Genomic DNA, 14,505 nt, shown 5'->3' with positions numbered 1-14,505 from the left:
ATATCAAGTGCTACACCAAACATCGAGGTCCACATATATGTATCCTCGCTCTCTGCTTAACCTATTATGCACTACACAAGTACTTGGTTCTTGATGTTGAAGAAGGAAGACATTTGCAATGGCAATGGCTACCATGTTCTTGCTGTCACCCATGCAAATGACCAAATACAAAGCACGATGATCCATTGCAACAATGAACATGAGGTTGGCCAAGTATATGTTCTAGATACCTTGGTCTCACAAGACTATCTTGTTGAATAATGAAATGGATCTACATTGCAACCTTCCCCCACCGTAGACCTCACCCCAAGCCCTTGCAGTGTTGAGAAAACAATAATCAATGTGGAAGCCTCGCCATCCCCCTCGGACATTATGAAAAACAAAATCATCCCTATCATGCTTGATGTGGAAGAGGAGGGGATACGACAATCCTCTTATGTTGTACATGTGGTTGAGTACATAATGTCTTCAAGGGGCCGACACCGAGTGTTACATCATTTGCTTCAGAATACGAGCGCTATAGAGAGAGTGGAGGAGATCCCAGTTTTGTATAATATCAATGTAGCGTACGCGCTTCCACTGGTAGTAGGCAAACAATATGCATCCAATGGAGGGTATGGAGCAAAAGTATGATGGTCATTGTTATACAAAGCACTCGTCAACATTGATGGCATTTCCTCGTACTTTTTGCTGAAGCAAATGTGTCGAAGAACTAGAGTGTCCAAACATAAATTGTGTTGGCCAGTTAATTTCTAGCTCCCTGAACTAGGTGTCATGGATAGGTACAAGATTCTTCATTTGCTCCACTATCATTAAAATGATTTCGAAGTGGCATGATATGGTTCTAGTACCCTATTACAAGCTCATTACAAGTAAATCATACTAATCAAGTCCCAATACATGCCATGTAGGTAAACTTAATAATAGCATATCGACTGTCAAAATGTTAGTTGATGGTCTCGGAAGCCTTAGATGCTTCTATTGTAAGAAGCCCACATCCTACTCTCTGAGTCTACATATGTACTGTATTATGTGATGTTGGTGAGCCCAATGTCAGGATTGTTCATCCATCAAGGCATACATAATCATGAGGTGTAAAGAGGCATGTGCAAAGCTAATGTAAAAGAGGTGTGAAAAACCATAGGGGAAATGGTAAGAGACTTTAGTGCAGCTGGATCTCAACACCTGCAAATGACTGTAGCTAGAAGGTTGGTGACAAGTGCCCTGGTTCGTGAGCAAGGTGTTCACATGTTTGACATTGAACTCTCAATGATGCTCAAGGAACTCCAATCACTCATTCAAAGGAACATGTAACATATTATTACATTCACAACACATCCCAAAATATCATTAAAAAGCTATGCATATGAAGATCGATATTCCATACATGCAAATTCAAACACATGGTCCGCGCAGCATGTGGTGAGAGCAATCAGGGAATGGAATCTCATCTTCTAAAGTTAAAGCAACATTATGCATATAGATTTTTCCATGGTAGCCTATTTTTTGGGCAAGCCATTGACAATGATAGCAGGTGATTTATATTCAAAATGTCAATGACTAGGCCAGCCTCAAAATCGTATGCGAAGGAATGGCACTAGGGACCTACACAATAGTTGGATATGCTTCGACCATGTGAATCGCATTAATGATTGGACCACCATGGAAACACATGTGTATGACCCAATGTAGTTTCTTTTACACGATTCTACCATCACAACACAAACTTAACGAACATAATTCTTCTTACTCTTCTATTCTTGTCTTGTGTTTCTGTAGTGTACAAGAGTTGACGACTCTGGTAATATGTGAGATGAAGAGGATACAAATACACAACCTCTTTTTTGGACCAAGATGAATGAATTGATGGAGAAGTGTGGCCACCCAAGCACTGATTTTTTAGGATTCATGGCGGACAAGGCAGCCACCAAATTAGAGGGCCATCTACATAGTGTTCAATTGTGGTCCGGACAACTTAATGCAAGGAAGGGAGAGATCTTGCTTATTTAATTGGGAACAAAGTCTCCAAATATACACATCACAGTATGTGCACAAGAGTTTCCAAGATAAGCATAAGCGCTTGTGCCGCATGTGGAGGTGTGCAACCACAGAATATGATGCAACAATGCAATATCAATTCATTCGAACTTGGTGGACCTCGGGGAAAGTTGCAGATTGCAACATACCAGCAATGGATTGTTGGCTTAGTTATTTAGTGGTATATCAGATACCCACGTTGGAGGTGTCACTTTGCTAGGGTAAGACTGAAGGGAGGTGAGTCCTGAAGTGGAAGCACAAGTGGGAGCAAGAGCTATGGTGGAAGGAGCAAGAGTAAGAGAGAGAGACACACACAATAAGGGAACTCCAACAGGCACAATGTGCGACCAACCTTCCCTTTATTCAAATGTCACTAAAAGAATAAAGAATGAAGTGACAATGATGGGCGCCCGCCACTTGCAGTGTGTAAGTGCAAGTACTGTCAGTGTAGTAATACACGGGCGGTTAGGCAAAGACTCCTTTACCCCCAACAACCTTCCACTTAAAGGCTAATCTGCCTCAATGAGGAGTGAAAAGAAAAAAAGAAAAGATAGTATGACATATACATAGAACAATAGGATGAGGAAAGATGTCATCTCATCCAATGTCCATCAACCTCCTAAGGAAGGCAAAGTGCTCTATAGAAAGGCTTTTCATGAGCTAGTCTGTAGGATTCTGGTCAATTGAGATCTTGACAAGGTCAACAAACCTGTCCTCAATGACCTCACGAATGAAGTGATACCTCATCTCAATGTGTTTTGTCTTCGCATGGAAGACCGGATCCTTGGCTGACTGGATAGCACTCATAGAATTTGAATATGTTGTAGGGATAGCATCTACAATACCAAGGTCAGCAACCAAACGACCCAACCCAATGGCCTCCTTGCAAGCCTTAGTGGTTCCAACATACTCGACCTTTGTAGTAGAAAGGGCCGTGCATTTCTGTACCCTAGACATCCGTGAAACAACACCTCCAACAAAAGTGAACACATAGACAGAAGTGGACTTCCTACTACTACATGCATATTCTGCATAGTCAAAGTCAATTTATCTCACAACTCTTGTATCCTAGCTACCATAAGATATGCATATAACAACAGTGCCCTTCAGGTACCTCATGATACCCTTCATGACATCCCAATGCCTCTTTCTAGGTGTAGCCATATAACGTGCCACAACACCAATCGCAAATGTAATATCTAGACGGGTGGCTCTCATGGCATACATATGACTACCCATTGCAAATGCATAGGGAATCTTGGCCATCTTGACCCTCTCCTCATCTATCTATAGACAATCGGCCTATGATACCTTCACAGGAGAAGGCAATGGACATCCAATAGGCTTCACATCCTGCATGTAGAAGCGCTCAAGGACTTTATGGATATACTCCTTTTGTGATAGATAGAGTAGTCCCTGAGACTTGTCATGAGTAATGCGCATACCAAGTATATGAGAGACATGTCCCAAATCTTTCATCTCAAAGCTCCTCTTGAGCTGAGCCTTAAGAGCATCTAGCACATCATGAGCTTTCCCTTCTAAAAGCATGTCATCCACATAGAGTACCAAAATCAGTAATGAACCATTACGAGCTTTCTTCATGTACAAGCACGGATCCATAGCACTACGGTTGTAGCCCTGGGATTGCATAAATGCATCAAATTTGTGGTGCCATTCCCTACATGCATGCTTCAAGCCATAAAGACTCTTCCTTAATTTGCACACTAGGTGTTCGCTACCAAGGCTCTGCAAAGCCCTCAGGTTGCTCCATGTATATCTAATCAGGCAAGTCCCCATGTAAGAAAGCCATCTTGACATCTAGCTGATACAAGTCCAAGTCAAGCCGGGAAGTCAAAGCCAAGACTAAGTGTAGGGTGGTCATCTTAACCACATGAGAGAAAACCTCATCAAAGTCAACACCATGCTTCTACTTAAAACCCTTTTCTACCAATTTGGCCTTGTATGCCAGCCGCCTGGGGTGTCCACGGGTGCTTTTCAACCTGTACACCCACTTGCAAGGCAAAGCCCTTTTGTCACTAGGCAAGGAAACCAAATACCACGTACGATTCTTATGCAACGAGTCAATCTCAGACTGCATAGCCCTCTCCCAAGAGGAGTAACTGTCACCCCTGTGCATAGCCTCATCATAGGTGAGAGGCTCTCCTACATTTGTAACCAATAAATAATTTATGGAGGGCTTAGAATAGTCAAGAGGTCGGTCAAGAGGTTGTCTATCTCTAATAGAACGCCTCAATGCAGACTCTGTTGCATGTCCAATATCTTGTCTAACATCCTGGCCATGAGGATCAGTTTTGCTTATGCAGGCTGTCTAGCTGACTGTGCTAGACTAGGGGGACTCCTCTTGAAAGATAACCATGTGTATCCCAACAACTTTATGAGATTGCATATGTATTTTGTCCTCATAGAACACAACACCATGGTTGTGGATCACTTTTCAAGCATGCAGATCCCAAAGATGATGTCCCATCTTACCAATGCATCTCCATAGCCAAGGAAAATGCATTTCACACTTTTAGGATCTAGCTTATTGCATTGTTGTCCTTGGGCACATGGCAAAAGGCCTCACATCCAAAGACATGCAAATGAGCAAATGAGAGGGAGGCTTTCTAGTCCATATCTTCTCTGTAACCTAAAAGTTAATACCACTACAAGGTGACCTATTAATGAGATGCATGGCAGTAGAGACTGCCTCAGCCCAGAAACGTTGTGGTAAGCATGCTTGGCTAAGCATTGCAGACCCTCTCCTAGATAGTCCTATTCATACATTGAGCCACACCACTCTGGGGAGAGGTGTAAGGGGCGATCAACTAACACTTAATACCCCGCTCATCACAAAACTGTTCAAAAGCACATGAGATGTATTCACCCCCATTATCAGTCCTTAGGTATTTCAGCCTATGCCCAAACTAGTTCTCTACTAAAGCAAACCAATGCTTAAAGACTGCCAAGACACTAGATTTCTACTTTATGGGATAAGCCCAAACCTTACGTGAATAATCATCAATAAATGTGACAAAGTACTTCGCACCCCCTAATGACTGACAGGGCATGGATCCACATACATCTAAATGCATAAGAGCCAAAGGCTCACCCATGCGTGGAATACCATACTTTTTATGCAAATTCCTAGTCTGCCTACCATATAAACAATGATCACACAACTCAAAATGTGAGAAGTCAAAAGGCAGAAGATATTGCAAAGCACTAAGCATTTTCATTCCCTTAAGCGACATATTCCCAAGATGGACATGCCAGAGAGATACATGTGGGATAGAACCCCTTGACAAAACATGGTCAATAGTACCAGACATAATAGTACCAGATACAACCAAGGGGTAGAGGCTGCAAGACTCAACACCTCTTGCAAGAACAAGCTTGCCACGAGCTATCTTCCATGCAGAATCACCAAAGCATATATGATAACCTGCATCATCAAGCTGCCTAGCAGACATAAGGCTTTTAGTCAGTGTGGATACATGATGTATATTATGCAGAGCAAAAGTGCTACCAGAGTGAAACTATAGAGTGACATCACCAATACCAATAATAGCAAGAGACCGCCGATCATCACCTAAGTGCACAGTACCATATACACTGCAATAGGTATGAAACCACTCACGGTAGGGGGTTGCATGAAAAGACGCACCCGAATCCAAGAGCCAACACTGTGCATGCATAGATTGCGCCTTGAGCCTTGGTCAGCTGAGAGGCACTCCTGCACTTTTTCTTTCCTCCTTTTCTTTGCACTTGTCATCGCACATCTTATGGCACTACGGGCATATGTGTCCTACTTTCCCACAATAATGGCATGTAAGATCAAACTTATGTTCAATCAAAAGAGCACTCTCTACATCTTTCAATTTCATCCCATCAAGTCTATTGGTACAGATCACAGTGAGAAATACATCCCAAGACTCGGGTAAAGTGTCAAGTACAAACAAAGGACGTAGATTATCCTGAAACTCAATATCCTATTGAAGTACATTCTTCATGTTAGAATGAAACCAGCTAAAGTGAGCAGACAATGGAGTCCCCTCCTTCGTACGGAGATCCATCAACTGTTTAAGCCAATACATCTACGAAGCAGGGCTCTACTATGCATAAATTTCTTAAATCTTTTCCCATAGCTTCCATGCATTCTGATCTTTATCTTCAACAACATTATTATGGACCTCTTCAGAAAGTGATAAAATGATAGTTGACTTGCATAGTGCATCTAAATCAGCCTAGCCATCATCATCCATGTTTTCAGATTTAATACCCTTGTTTCTTAGTGACTTAATTTGCAATTTCTGCACCAAAACTTGCCATATTTGAGACTTCCAATAGCCATAGTTGGTGCCATCCAACTTGGCAATGTTAAACAAAGCTATATCTTTGAGATGACCATCCATAATGAGTCAAATAAAGGTAGACTATGCAGAAAACAACCTACTATAATTAGCAGTAAATAGGCCAAAACCACTGCCAAAACAAGTTGAAAATAAGAGAAAACTACTAAAATGACTAGCTATCCACCAAATAGTACCAAAAGTACATCAAAATGATATGAATAAGGTGAGTAGATACATCAGACCACATAAAATAGGTTTGTTGTAATAAATCATAGTAGTGAGAAAAAGAGAACAAACAATGAGCTAACAATGATTCAAATTCAAGTATGATTGCCAGGTTAGATCCTACATGAAGAGGGCATGTAAAAAACACTGTAGTGGCCAAGAACCATGAGCCAAACACCCAAATGTGTTATAGCAATTGATGTCAGTAGAAGGATACAAGCACTGGCATAAAGAACTTAGAGAGTAAACCAAGCTTGGTGTATACCTAGCTGATAGGACCTGACAAGCATCTAATGCGGACAAGTATCTATCAAGAGCATAAACATGTAAGAGATCCTAGTCTCGTCTACTCAAGAAGCTCAACTGCATAAACCACAAGCTCTATAATATCTAGAGATAGCATGAAGCTCCCACTGGCAGAAAGATTGATATCAATCGAGGAACCAAGCTCAAAGATAACATGTGAATACATAAGGCATCATGGAGCCAAGACTGTATATCAACGGAGCATATAGAGCAAGGGGTCAGTCAAGCATCACCTATAACATCGAGTACATCATCTAACAGTCAATGCCAAATCTCTGACAATCCAAATAAGCATCCAAGAGCTCCAAAGTATGCAAATAAATGCCTAATTGAAGCTCCAAGTGGCAATCAAACATAGACAATGTAAGGAGCATGGATTTCTAACATATGTGTCAAAGTGTGTACCCAAGGGTTAAGCATAGACCATAGGCATAATGATTATCACAAAGCGTGCCACTGTAGACCAATGTCAATTAAATGCCAACCAAGAGAAGCTCAAAAGGCATTTCGGAGCAATACAAAACATGTGCCAACCTCCGTATACATTCGTGTAGTCATATGAGTCACCCGAGAAGCACCCATGACCAATAGGTAGAGCATACACTGATGACCAAATAGGCTTCAACCCTGGTTATTATAGTAGTAAATTTATTGTCAAATTTGAGTAAATCAGTCCTCAAATCAAGCTCGAAGCCACCTCAAGTCATGGGCATATGATATACCAATGTACTAGCATCAATGGTACACATCAGTAGTGCATATAGAACACCCGAATCATGGCAAGGAGCAATAGGCATATAAAATCCCTCTTAAAAGAGATTTAACCCTACTGTATACAACAGTGAATACACTGTCAAACCAAGCTATTTCAATACCAAAATCTACTCCAAATCCAACCCATAACACGGGCATAGCATTCCATACATGTAGACATCACCCCAACATAACCGGGCATCATAAGACCAATAAAGTTGACCATAGAAGCATCAAATAGAGTGTTGCCTTGTATTTCTAGCCAGCAAACCTCAACTAAAATAGATTAAATGAAGTGGTTAAATCATTCCAAAATCAACTCCAAGCAATGACAGAACATCCCAGAATATATAAGCATCAACCAGGCATGATCCAACCAATGGCAATGAGTGTAGACATCAAAGATAAGTGTTTCCCTATTTTATGATAGCCTGTGGACTGTCATAATAGTCCAAAATTGAAGCTTAGTACTCAAATCGAATGCCAAGAGTGGAAGGATCAATATCAAGCATCAAAACCAAGTGTATAAGTGCTTGTATGGCTGCCCAATGAAGAAGATATGCTGTAGGAGATGTAAAACGTGAGCTATTACAAAAAAAAAAGGGCTTGTTTCACACAACATGGTGCTACACCAGTAGGGTGAGGGTAATGGGGGGTTCCTCCAACTTGCTTGAGAAGGCTCAAAGAGTGCCCAAGAAAAACACAATTGATAGGAAGCTAGAATGGAGTAGCTATGGCTGCCAACAAAGAGATAACTTTGACGTAGGTATTCGAATGGAAGCTAAGAGTGTGCTAACCAAGCTCCAGCTCGCAAAGAAGAAGGCTCATATACCAATTGAAGGGAGGTGAGTCCTGAATTGGAAGCACGAGTGGGAGCAAGAGCAAGAGAGAGAGACACACACAATGTGGGAACTCCAACAATCACAATGTGTGACTGGCCTTCCCTTTATTCAAATGTCACTGAAAGAATAAATAATAAAGTGACAGTGATCGGCACTCACTGCCTACAGTGTGCAAATGGTGCAGGTACTATCAGTGTAGTAATACATGGTCGACTAGGCAAAGACACCTTTACCCCCAATAAAGACTAATTCATAATAGTAGGATGTGTTGTGTGGTGCATTTGTTTTCTCATGCTCCATACCCTATCGTGTTGTATTTTTGTCCAAGTGGTGGAGGACATTGCTCATATGCCAACCACGAACCTAGTAGAGCCAATGCATGCACGTTGGTTAGCAAGGGAGGGATTCAAGGGATCTATTAACTTATACGATGCATGTGTCACTAATTTGGCCAATGCTCTACTATAGAGCACAAAACAATATGCATTCATTGGTGGAAAGTTCCATGGAGCAAAGATCCAGTGTAGAGAAGCTTTTGAATCGACTACAGCAAGGAATTAGCCCCACACCTCGAGCAATAGCAAGTCTGGTTGAGGAGGTGGCATGAGAAATTGAATTGCATTAATGTCATGATTTTCAAGGGGACAATGTGACTGTAGCAAGAAAATTTAAGATTGATAGGAAAGCGGGGTCAAAGGAAGCCAATGCCTCTCACTGGCCTGAGTATGTGACCGAGAACATACCTAGAAGAAAGCGCACATGAAAACTAAACTTTGAGGACCCTTTGTCATTCGACCAATCAAGGGCAATATCACCAAAATATTTAGAGAAAATGGTGGTGGAGATGGTCCTTCATGACACCGTTTGGGCTATAAAAAGGATTCAATCTCACAGTCATGTGTAATGTCAAGGATGGCTGAGAGCTAGAGAGGAAAAATGCAAAAAACCAATTAAAAACATGACACATGGGGTGTCTGGACCTTCTTTTTGGGGCACCATGGAGTGGTCCAACCCAAGAGAAGAAGCTAGCAATCAACATGGAATGCGACATCAATTCATGTGGTTTTGTAACTATAGGGTGGACCATACATGGAACATTTGTTTTTCTATTCATCACGCACCACCCAAGGTTCCATAAGTATGGCCAATGGCATGAGGCACAAATTTGATAACAAAATAAATTTACATGTTGGAGAGTCTTTAGGTTTGTTTTACAAAAGGCAGCACAAGAGGTTGATGCTAACGAGGGCTCATGTAGATATTGAAGAGGTGTTTCACAGGCTGCAGGGAAAAGGATAGACTTGGCATTGGCTCTAGATGCAACTATGAAGGGCCACATGGTGGTGAAGCCCTTGAAGCATGAGCTTTTCAAACTAGGGACACCTAACTCAAGTGTCTTGTAGGAGTGTTATGATGTGCACGTTGCAAAGAATCCAACATGTAATTGCCATGATTTCATGAACTATGTCACAGAAGAAAAAGCGTATTTGGCATGCAAGCACCTATACTATGTGTACCTTTGAGTGTTTGAAATGGATGCAAATGCCAACATGTTTACACACCAACCCACACGCACCGAAAAAAACTTGCACATTGTATTTGGAAGCAGAACTTTTCCAATATCACTTGCACTATGACCAACAATGCAATGCCAACACTATCTCTTAGTAGAACTGCATTTTATTTTGTTGAGAAAGTATTGTTATACAATTCGATTGGATAGCTTATGTCAAAATTTTGGCAAGCCATTGGTGACCTTGTTTCTCTTAATTTGTCAAGCAAAAGCACTATTTCTAGAGTTAACGCAATATAAATGTGCATTTGGATTGCTTTTATGAATTGTCTTGTATCAAATTTGTTGGGGGGAGGGGGAGGGAGAAAGGGAAAGGAGAGGAGGGAGCTATCAATCCATTGCAATTAAAGTTCTAAAAACACATAGTGGCTGCACAAGGATTTGCATTATGAGAGAGAGAGAGAGAGAGAGAGAGAGAGAGAGAGAGAGAGAGAGAGAGAGAGAGAGAGAGAGAGAGAGAGAGAGAGAGAGAGAGAGATTTACATACATACATGCATACATACATAGATATGTATATATGTACGTGAGAGAGAGAGAGAGAGAAAATGTAGAGTGAGGGGGAGAAATTGCATGTATAGAGAGAATCTGAGAGAGAGTAAAGACATGGAGCAATTTGAGAGAGAGAGAGAGAGAGAGGTGTATAGGCCGTGGTGTACCCTTCGCATGAATGTACCCACATTACATGCTAGAGAGAGAATCCTTTACACGAGATACAATGCTATTTGATCAAGTGTGTTATAAAGAGAAAAAGGGGATATACACATAGAGAGAGAAACTGATGCTAGGAGGCATATTCCACGGTGGATTTCGTGAGGTTTTAAGGTGGATTCCATAAATTATATTTATTGCCGGGGTTCGTACACAAGGTGGATTCCTTGTGCGAAAAGTCAATGGGGACGCTTGTCCTTTTCGGGTGTTTCATTAATTTAATGTGCAAGTGGGTGATTCCATAGCAGGTGATTTCGCAGAATACATATTTAAATTAATGGATGTTTATGAGTTTAGAGTGCGTACTCGTAATAAATTAAGGTTAGGACTGAGTTCTAACCTATTTATTTATTTTCTGAAGACTGCTATGTATTCATTTTTTGTTGGTTTAATTTTATTATTTTCTAACAATTGTGAATGCTTCAGTTGGTTGATGTGTAGAGTAGGTGGCGGTGGCGTTGGGAAGCACTGGGCGATAGCGTGTATTCAAGTTATTTAGAAGAAATTATCATTTTTGACGGGCGTGCATCTTAGGCATGGCGTCAATATTTATTTTGACGTACTTATTTATTAAAGCACTTGACATATATTTATTATTTTGTATGCGCATGGGCGCATGATTTAAATATTCGTTATTGGACATTGTATTTGGGAACATCCCGACTCTTTGGACATCCAACCGCTTTATTATTCATTTAGACAAAAGCAAACACAAAGGTTAAAGTGTGCTATAATTGTAAATTTGGACTATTTTTGAGCTTGGAGATGAATAATATATTAAATACATGCTTTGTGGAGCGCTCACACAAGGCATGGGGGGAGATTGTACCCAATTGGTATTCTTGCTTCGTGTCATGCAAATTTTCTCTCTTGGTTTTTTGGGGACCTTCCGACACTCGCTACATACGCATATGGCATCCGATTTGTGTAACAGTGGTATCAAAGCGAAGCTGAGATTGAGGGCTTCCAATCGCTTACCATCTCGCTCTAAGGCGAAGCTCTTGGAACGATCAAGCTCTACAATCAGTCTCGCGACAATCCGTCAATACCACTGCGTTCTTGGCAGTGAAGAACCCCTTGCTACTGACTCAGATCGCGAAGGACCACACGTGAAGTTCCAATTGTTAAGTCTATTTCTTCTTAGAGACTTATAGTTTGATTAGTGATAAAGCTTAACTTAAGCTTTTTAAAAAAAGCTTAACACTTGGAATTTCATGACGCTACAGCGGCAGGACGTACTGCCATTCGACGTCGCCATCCAATTTATATTGACGTCCTGGTCAATTCGACTTCGATTGAAAACTTTTTTTTTTTAAAACAAGAGCTTTAAGCTTAAAGCTTATTAAGCTCTAAAGGCTAAATTCCCAAGGATTTTAAGTCTCTCCCATAGTAGGAGTTCATACACAGCAACTCCTAAACAGATTTTCGACCTCCCTATAAGCCCCTATTCACACCTGCGCTCTAACAGAGCTAAGTTCCAACACACAGATTGCTATACGCAGTCTACACGGGCGACATATCCTCTTGGAAGAAGGCCGACATCAATTTCCATAGCTGTGAATAAGAAAGATCATCAAAAGCCACTTTTTAAAAAAAACAAGCCTTGTAATCCCAAACTTGAGCTACGCTCATCCCGCTAACAGGATTTCGAGAGTGTGAGGCTATTTGAAATTTTGCAGGATGACCGATCAAAATATGGAAGATTTTATGGCCGAATGTGATTTACCGGAACCAATGATGGAGCAAAAACTGGACCTAATTATGATGCAGCTTCAAGAGGAACAAAGAGCACGTTACACTTTGCAAGCTCAATTGGCCAGTCTACAACAATCTACTACCGATCACTCAAGATGGACCGCAATCTAAAGATATTATACGATGTACAATCGATGCGATACTTGAAGCGCAATCTATTCGGAAAGAAACAAAGATAAGTAAAAGAAATTTCAAATTTCGTACTTTCAATGGATCATGCGATGGAAAGACTGTACTTGCTTTTATCAACCAGTTTAATGATTATTTCCATGAAGAACAGTATGCTGAAAAAGACAAAATTAAGTATGTCACTAATCATTTAGTGGACACAGTATCCTTATGGTGGACTATTGTGCGCAAAAGCATTGATTGTCCTACTACTTGGGAGACTTTCCAAAAGAAATTTATGCAAAATTTTCTTCCACCCCAATTTTGGGAAAAACGGGATCTTTTGCAACAAAGAGATTGCGAGCCTATTTCCCAATATACCGAACATTTTTGGAATGCTTTATTGCAACTACGAATGCTTGAAGATGTACCTGAGGTGACTTATAAGCACAAGTTTATGTCTGGGTTACTTGGTCACTTCTATGCGAAGTGAATATGTTTAAGCCAACGACTCTCGAAGATGCGATTTCCTTGGCCCATGATGCTGAATATAAGATTCGAGGATGAGATAAGCGACCACAACAATTTTCAAACAATAGTAACTTCAGTACAAAACAATTCAATTCTAGTTTTTGAAGATTCAATCAAAACTGTTTCCTTCCATCTTCATTCCATAAATCTTGGACACGACCCCTTGCTTTACCATCAAACACAAATCCAAATCCTAAGCCATCTCTTCAGCCAAATCCCAACATTCCTAAACTTTTCGCTATTACCAATAATGTGTCTAAAGTCAAATCCATAGTTTGTTACAAATGCCATCAACCTGGACATCTAGCGGCGAATTGTCAATCCAAAAAGCCAATTGTTCACATCAACTATTTGGGAGTGACTGAAGATGAAGACCATGAGGAAATGCCAGATTTCACGGAAGACGATGACGATAACGGTACTACTTCAGATACTTTACCAGATATACCAAATCCCCATTCTTTATTAACGATGAAATATTTTGTGCATGGTAAAAAAAGACTGTTTTACATGATGATGGGAGTATACACGACTTTGTTTCTGCAAAATTGGTCAAAGAATTGAAATTACATACTGTTTCTACTCATTATCGCATCAAGGCTGCATTCTTAGGCACTAGATACAATGGAACACAAGAAGTACATGACTTAGAAATTAAAATTGGTGATTATGTTGAACGTAGGAATTTCCTAGTTGTGCCTTTGCAATCTAGTGACATTATTCTAGGCATGCCTTGGCATCATCAGTATAATCTTGATATAGATTATTATACGCATTCAATGAAGATTCATTCTCATGGAAAACAGATCACATTGCATGGTATGCACACATTTGATAATTATTCACTGCTTAATCATATACATGCTAAACGTGCATTAAGAAAAAGTAACAAATCCTGTTTAATCTGGGTGAATGAAATTGAAGTTAAGGAAAATAAGATGCATCCTAGGCACACACAATTTCTTTCACAATTTAAAGAATGTTTTAGCTGCTGACTTACCACCTGGTTTACCACCCACACATCCTGAAGATCATAAAATAGACCTAATTCCAGATTCTCAACCACCATGTAAAGCACCTTATCGACATAATCAAATTGAATAGAAAGAAATTCAAACTCAAGTTGAAGAATTATTAACCCGAGGACTCATTAGACCCAGTAGTTCTCCATTTGGTGCACCTTTTCTATTAGTTAAAAAGAAAAACAACACTTATAGAATGTGCGTTGATTATCGTGTCCTAAATAAAATCATTGTCAAAAATAGATATCCCATTCCTAGGGTAGACAATCTTATGGACAAACTACAAGGGA

The sequence above is a fragment of the Lygodium microphyllum genome, chromosome 10 (assembly GCF_053477565.2).
Source record: "Lygodium microphyllum isolate KBCC chromosome 10, Lygodium_microphyllum_v1.1.10, whole genome shotgun sequence".
Lineage (NCBI taxonomy): Eukaryota > Viridiplantae > Streptophyta > Polypodiopsida > Schizaeales > Lygodiaceae > Lygodium > Lygodium microphyllum.
This window is presented reverse-complemented; position numbering follows the sequence as displayed.